At 38.9% G+C, this 8,286-nt stretch overlaps 1 long non-coding RNA gene across 1 annotated transcript in view; it reads left to right on the plus strand.

Moving 5' to 3' along the window:
• LOC138760099 (uncharacterized) overlaps window positions 1-6,559 on the plus strand; it is a 206,159-nt gene extending 199,600 nt beyond the window's left edge. The window contains exon 6 of the long non-coding RNA XR_011355401.1: window positions 6,504-6,559. This is a non-coding gene — a long non-coding RNA (uncharacterized lncRNA). The remainder of the gene's footprint in view (window positions 1-6,503) is intronic.
• The last annotated feature ends 1,727 nt before the right edge of the window (window positions 6,560-8,286 follow it).

Here is an 8,286-nt window from a genome sequence, read left to right on the forward strand (position 1 = left end):
ATGGTGTTTATAAATTGTGTGGCTCTACTTTCCCACAGTATTAAAAAAATTATAAAGGTTTATATAGGTCAGGACAACAACAGGAACTCAAAGGCTCATACTGTGCTGCACTTAATGGTTAATTATGTTATAGTTAGGCATGATTAATTTTGTTTAAATACAGGATCATAATACATTGATCAGGATTTAGGAAAGATCCACCATCGCTTGATGCATCACTCAGACGTCACCAGTGGAGGATAGAATCCCCTATCCCTGGGAATGCCTTGTGATGAGTGTGAAAGGACACTTATAACCAGTTAACTGGTGTCCAGTGTGAAAGGCATTCCCTGCTTCCTTAACCAGGTCTCTGAAAGGCCAATTAACTGGGACAAAATTTTAAAGGTTCGAGATGGTTCTCTCCAAAGATTTCCCCATAAGACATCAACAATGAAACTTAAATAGATTGAAAATTATAATTCCCCTAGAATGTCTTAACTGAGCCTTTTATAGATTATTTAGAAAAAAGATCAGGTAGAATAACTGTGATTACCAGCAATTCTGATTTCTTTTTATTCCTTTGTTCTTAGAATTTATGAACTATGTTCATATTAGATACAGTTCTGAGACAACAACATTATTATTTGTTAGATACAATTCTGAGACAATAACATTTATATTCTGCGCTGATGAATTCAGCAAGAAACTAATTATTTTGGACAACGAACATTTTGCTTCCTGAACACTTTTGGGTATTTTATGGATTTTGGGTTGCTTATCACAAATATCACTTTAAAATTTTCCTATCACATATCATTTGTTTAGATATAACCAATTTTTGTGATTTCATAACATGCATCAAGCATATAAAACCATGAAGTGTAACGTCACTGAAAATTAATTTTCTCCATTTGCACTTGGATTTCTTCCCTGCTGATCTTGGTGCAGTCAGTGATAAACATGTTGCAAGGTTTCACCAGGACATTGCGACCATGCAAAGGCATTATCAGGGCAAGTGGAATTCAATAATGCTGGCCAACTATTGTTGTACACTGACACAAGAGGCATCAGATGCTGAGTACGAACAAAAATCAATGGTTAAACATTTATAGGTCAGTGGAATGCAATGTCGTTATATCATTAAACATACTAAATACAATAAAAGTTAATTTAGTGTTTTCCCCAACTTCCTATGCGATACAGCAAATCTGAAATAAACGTAATATTCAGCATGAAGTTGTCTATCATAATCCCCCTTTTTTTCCAGGAAGCAAACCTTTAGAAAAAAATTGTTGTCCGGTGTTATGTAACCAAAGTTGTATGGCTGTTCTCCTCTAGTAAAAGCCTTCAACTGGGTTGGTTTTGCTTTCCTGCATTTGAAATATTTTCTATGCAAGAGGAAATATAGAACTATTCACATGTCCACATATAGTGAAGGAAGTGATAACTTAATATACACCTTCTGATTTGGTGGAGAGTATTCTCATTTTGTTCCAAATTAGCAACATATGTGAAGGCCTAAATACTATAGTCGCCCTGATAATAATACATGAAGATGCATGTTTCAAAGTTTTAACATGGCTGCTTTAATTAATGCATTAAACTGTGGAGCATAAATCCTAGTGTGGTATTTAGACAGTAAGTTAAACGATCATGTGTATTTCACCAACAAAGAATTAAGTCCACAATTTTAATGTGTCATGGCAGCTAAAATTTGGAGGAAATTCTACAATAAATGAGAACTCCTTCATGAAAGTGGATGTTTAGCGGCCTTTTGAGCAAAGTGATTCAACAGCCCTGCTCATTCCCTAACAGATGCACATACACTGGAATGCCCGTGTTAGCTTGATGCTGATGACAGCATCTGTTCTTTTGCTGCTAGACTAACTAGAGCATTAGATAGCATTAGCAATCTGCATTCACAAGGGCGAAACTAGTTTTTTCATAGCTTCACATCTAGCACACAGAGAGAGAGTATTTATTTGCAGGGAAGCTTACAGTCCAGATCAGTGTACGAGAACAATGCATTTGCATTAAATTACAGGAGAATGTTATGCAAAATTTTAGAAAAATGTTTGAATATCAGTGTTGATGAAGTAGGAATCAGTTTTTCCACTGATACTCTCCAAAAGCATTGCAACTTTCATAAGGAGAAGAATGAAATCAAGGAAGGCTAAGCACTTAGCTACAGCACTTTTCACTTCTGAAATGTGGCCTGTTGCAAAGAAAGAACCAAGATCTCACACCATTAAAGAAAATCACATGATATTCATTCATAGACCAATACTCACAGAGTACACCAACAATAACTCTCTTAATCTTATTCAAAATCGCAACAACAAACATTCCATTTCCACCCCAGAGAGTAGGCATGTGTTCATCTTAGCAGGTAATCTAAAGAATGTCACCAACAGTGCGGATCCCCCTCAGAGCAACACTGAAGGGTAGCTAGATTTTCATCTTCGTATCACTAGAGTGGGGCTGGAAAGATAAGAATATTACATCTGACACTTACATAATGTTATTTTTATTTATTTATTGCAGGAACATGAATTTTAATGTCAAATAAATATGGGAAAGGTAAACCTTTGTGTCAAATAAAAGAAAAGAATTGGTCTTGTTCATTGCTATGTATTCACCTTGCAATGACAGGACATGCCAGCAATACCCCATGAAGTATTTGAGCTCAAGATGCTTGACTGCTCTTCCTGAACCACCATTTAAATTTCAAAGTCAAAGAATAAAAGTGCAACCAATCTGTAGCAAGTTCTTCATTTCTGATTCACAGTATTGATCACTGACCCAATCTGGTAAAACAACATCAACTCACTTTGTTTTAAATGATTGCCATATGTCAGTTCAATTATTGATTTAAACCTTTTGTATTTAAATCATTTCATTCAACCAAGATTTAGCCAGTTACACCTTTTGCCCAGGTCACATATATAACATTTGTATTCTGTGGCAGAAAATATAACAAAAAAATGAGCTGCCAGGAAAATAGACTGATTTCATATTCTTTCATCTGTTTGTTATATCTGAAGAGTATTGCTCAAGTTCACCTTAGAACCAGGTAATATTTTAGACTGTGACAAACTTAAAAGTGGAAAGAATGCACATGCAAAACCTATTTGGTACTTTGTGTTTATCAGCACAGTTACAATTATGTAAATTGCATTCCTCTCCAATTTAATTTGGGTAAGTATATTCCATGTTTTTCACAATTGCAACAGCCCATAATTATGCAAGTTTCCTCGGTAGGTAATTTAAAAGTCTTTTCTAAAACTCCAGCAGTTTTATCATGAATAACCCTGGACAACAATTTTTTTTTCAAAAGGTTTGCTTCTTGAAAAAAAAATGGGGTTTATGATAGACAATCTGAAGCTGAACAGAAAGATAATTTCAGATTTACCGTTTCACGTGGGAAGTAGGGGAAGCACTAAATTAACTTTTATTGAAGTTAGTAAGTTTACTCACATAATGATGTTGACACATTGCATTAGTTCAACGGATCGAAAAATGTTTTGCCACTGATTTTTGCTTGTACTCAGCATCTGATGCCTCTCGTGTCAATGTCCAACAATAGTTGGCCAGCATTGATGGATTTCATTTGTCGGATACTGCTTTTCATTGATCACAATATCCTGGTGAAACCTTTCATCATGTTTGTTACTGAATCCACCAAGATCAGTAGGGAAGAAGTCCATGTGTGAATGCAGAAAATTAATTTCTAATGATATATTACACTTCATGGTTTTATGTGCTTGAAATAGATTTAAAATATGACAGAATATCACAAAAATAGCTTACATCTAAAACATGGTACATGATAGGAATTTTTTAAAGTGATATTTGTGACCAGCAGCCCAAAACCCATAAAGTGAACCTAATTCAGGAAGCAAAATCTTTGTTGACTAGTGCAATCAGTAATTTGCAGGTGATCTCAATCTGGCAGTGCATGAGGACATGGACAGACACAATGGCAGATTCACAAGTGAAGTGTTGCTTCACTTGGAAGGAGTTTATGGGGCCCTAAATGGGGGTGAGGGAGGAAGTGTGGGTGCATGTAGAATTTTCTGCAGTCACAGGCATAGGTCCAAGGGGGCAGTTGGTGGGAATGAGATAGTATCAGAGGGAGTGGTCCCTGTCAAAAGCAGAGAGGGGCAGATATGTTCGGGGGTGGAATCACATGGTAGGTGGCATATATTATGGAGGCTTCTTCATTTTGAATCAAATGATATTGAATGTGGGCACTGGTGGGCTGGTAGGTGAGGAAAAGGGAATTCTGTCTTTGTTATGTATAGTGGTAAAAGGGAGCCTGAGCAGATGTGCAGAAAAATAGAGGAGATACAGGTCAAGGCTGAGTTGATGGTGGTAGAGGGAAAGCCATGATTTTTTTGAAGAAGGACATCTCGGATGATCTGAAAAGGAAGACTTCATCCTGGGAGCAGACATAATGGAGATGGAGAAATTGAAAAAAGAAATGGAATCCTGACAGATGAACATGGTGTGAAGAGATGTAGTCCAGGTAAATGTTGGAGTTGGTAGGTTTGTTGAAAATGTTTGTAGAGTTTGACACCTGAGATAGAGAGATTGAGAAAGGGGAGAGTGTTGTCAGAGATGGACCAAATGAATTTGAGGTTGGGGTGAAAGTTAGCAGCAAAGTGGATAAATTTGATGAGTTTACCATGGGTGCATGAGGCAGCACCAATGTAGTCGTCAATGTAGCAGAGGCAGAGTTAGAGATTTGCCTCTGTAGGCTTGTACCATAGATTACTCCACATAACCAATAAAAAGGCAGGAATACCTGGGACTAACGTGGGTACTCATCACTACCTTTTTGAGTTGGAGAAAGTGGGATGAGTCAAAGGAGAAGTTATTGATGGTGTAAACAAGTTCTGCCAGGTGGAGGAGGGTAGTGGTGGAGAAAGGAGACTAGATGAGCCTATTGGTGAAAAAGAGACAAAGGGCATTGCGACCTTTGGTATAGGGGATGAAGGAGCATAGAGATTGGATGTCCACACTGAAAATAAGGCATAGGTTGAATGGTATGAACAGGTCCTATTTGGATAGTGCTCTGTATATTGCAAGTTTTATGACCCCCATGTTACTATAATGAAAACTGTAAACATGTTTATCTTCTGAAATTGGATTTCACTTTTTTTTTTGCTTGCTGATGTTGTCATAGGTCACACTTCAGCTTTAAAGACATCAAGTAAATAAATATTTTTGAGTGTCTGATCATGGGTCAAAGGCTTAAGTCCTGGACATCTCTTTGGCTTTTTTGTTTTGTTTTGAACATATAGTAGGAGTGGCAAACTACCACAAACAAAACAGTGAAGATGGTTCAATAAAACAGAGATGAGGGAAGTTTTCGATTTTTAGAGGTAAGGGAATAAGACAAGAATTGAGATGCTCAAAAACAGGTGGAAATATTTACCTTACACTGGCATAGATAGCATAACTAGTGGTGTCTTCAGATTTTGTGTAGAAAATACTTTGGACATATTTTATATCATGACTAAGATGGAATTTTATTGGACATGAGGTTCAATATATCAGCAAATAAACAATTTTGACATCACATTACCAAGTGCAAAGCTACCTAATATTTTAATCATTTTCTCCCACTCTTTCCCCTCTTGCACCCTGCTATTCCACTCCCACCACTCTCCAACTCTCCACACTTCTCTCCTGCTTACCCATCCCTTTAAATTTTCTTGGGTGCAGAAATCAGATCTCAAAGTTAACTGCTCCAGCAATTTTCGCAAGTGTCTCACCTGCAGATAACAAATCCACTTCCAAATCAAGTAAAGGAAATTTTGGTGGTCTATGGAAATACTTCCTATTTATAAAAGGTCCAGGTTATTAAGGGAAGCCCTTAGAGGCACATAGGAGGAGTCAATGGTGGCCTTCACTCAAGGGAAGGCAACAATGTTGGTATTTTTCTGTTCTCATGATGCCACCAGTTTCCCTCTGAAATGGAAGGAAATGAAATAAAATTACTTCTTCATGAATACAGTTCATGATCAACATCTCCTATGCAATAGTGAGGACCAGATTAGAAAACATTCCAAAAATCTGCTCAAGCTGTTTAGAAGCATTTTGTGGCAAGGAAGTTAAGATTTAAAACAATCCTCCTTAGAAAGACCAGTCCAGAAACAGGAGCACAGCCAAAGGTCTTGTCACAGAATGTAATGTATCTTTGCTCTAATAAACATGGAAAGCCCGAGCTTGCAAATACATTATTCATCCAAGAGATGCAGTTAGGATGTAATGTTTCTGAAGAATTTCTGGGAGCAGTTTTTTTTGTAATCAAGCATGACCTTTCCTCCCAGACCAATGTCCCTAATTCATTCTGAGTTGCCATACCTGATTATAAAAATGCCTGCAGTCATAGTTTCTAACAGCAGGGTCATTATAGAGGCACTAATTGCACGAATAAGTCAGCACTTAAGTGTGAGTGAGCAGAGTCCGTTAGATTACGTGAACCTTTAACAATGTAATATCCTTTCCATTAACAGAAAAATCAACAATCCTGCTTAATGTCTTCCTCATTCTACTGATGTTGCTCTTTGACAGATACGTTGTTGAGCTTCAAACTGCAATTTACATGAGTCTATGTGGAAGTAAGTATAACCAGTGTCATGTATTTGGTACATCCCTGACCCCAGGAACAGGTCACATGAAGACCCAGTCCATCCAGCTGAAAATGATCTGAGCACAATCTACTTCAAGTAAAATCGAATTGAATCAGCTGCTTCTAAAAAAAAAACAGTCAGAGAGTGATCTACTTTCTGGGCTATAACATTTGTTTCCAAGTTTATTCTGTTTTACCCCCCCCCCCCCCACCCCCCAGCTAACTTTCCTGAATGTTCCTTCTTTTCTAACTTCCTGCTGACTCTCGATAAAGTCATCCATCGACTTGAATGAATATGCAACAGGTGTCACCGACTTCATCAAGACCTGCATGGATGAGTGGGTGCCCACGCTCACATACTGGGTGTTCTCCAACCAGAACCCCGAATGAATCAGAGAATTTGCAACCTGCTGAGAGTGAGATCAAGGGTGTTTAAGGCCAAGGATCGTGATCTTTACAAGAAGTCCAGGTATGGCCTGTGGAAGGCCATCTTTGAAGCAAAGTGAAAATTCCAGAGGAAGCAAGAGACAGAGAGAGATACACGCCAGCTGTGGCAGGGAATGCAGGCCATTGGATTCTACAAAGCGAGGGCGAACACTATAGATGGCTGTGATGCTTCATTACCCAATGTGCTGAACAGTTTCTATGCCCACTTTGAGAAGATCCAAAGAGTACCTACTAGAATTCCTGATACTAGAACATCATTCAAGAAGGTGAACCTTTGCAAAGCATCAGGGGCTGGCAGGGTCCTGAAAATCTGCACCAACCAACAAGCTGAAGTGTTCAATACCATTATTCCCCAAGTGCTGGTCAAGAAGCTACAAACTTTAGGACTCTGTACCCTCTTCTGCAACCAGGTGTTTGACTTACTCATTGGAAGACCACAATCAGTATGAATTGGAAACAACATCTCCTCACTGATTATTTGCAAGAATGCATGTTCAGCTCACTCCTCTACTCATTATACACCCATGAATGTGTGGCCAGGCACAATTTCAATGCCATCTACAATTTGTCGATGTCACCACAGTTGTCGGCAGAATCACAAACGGCAATGAGGAACGTACAGTAGGGAGCTAGATCAGCTCATTGAAAGGTGTAAAGTCAACAACCTTGCACTCAGAAAATCCAAGGAGATGATTGTGAACCTCAAAAAGAAGACAGGGGAACATGATCCAGTCCTCATTTAGGGCTCAGTAGTGGAAAAGGTCAAGAACATCAAATTCCTGGGTATCAACATCTCTGAGGATCTGTCCCGGAGCCTCCATGTTGATGCAATTACAAAGAAGGCTCGCCAGTGGATATACTTTGTAAGATGTCTGAGGAGATTCGTTATGTCACTGAAAACTCTCAAAAACATCTACAGGTGTACCGTGGAGAGCATTCTGGCTGGTTGCATCGGTGCCTGGTATGGAGGCACCAACTCTCAGGATAAGAAAAAACTCCACAGAGTTGTTAACTTGGCCTGCGACAGGCACCAGACGTCACTCCATTGAGGACATCCACAAGAGGCAGTGTCTTAAAAAAACAGCCTCTATTCTCAAAGACCCCGACCACCCAGGCCATGCCCTCTTCACTCTGTTACCATCGGGAAAAAGGTACAGGAGCCTAAAGATGAGCACTCAGCGGCACAAGGACAGCTTCTTCCCCGCTGCCATCAGACTCCT

The sequence above is a fragment of the Narcine bancroftii genome, chromosome 4, assembly GCF_036971445.1.
Source record: "Narcine bancroftii isolate sNarBan1 chromosome 4, sNarBan1.hap1, whole genome shotgun sequence".
Classification (NCBI taxonomy): domain Eukaryota; kingdom Metazoa; phylum Chordata; class Chondrichthyes; order Torpediniformes; family Narcinidae; genus Narcine; species Narcine bancroftii.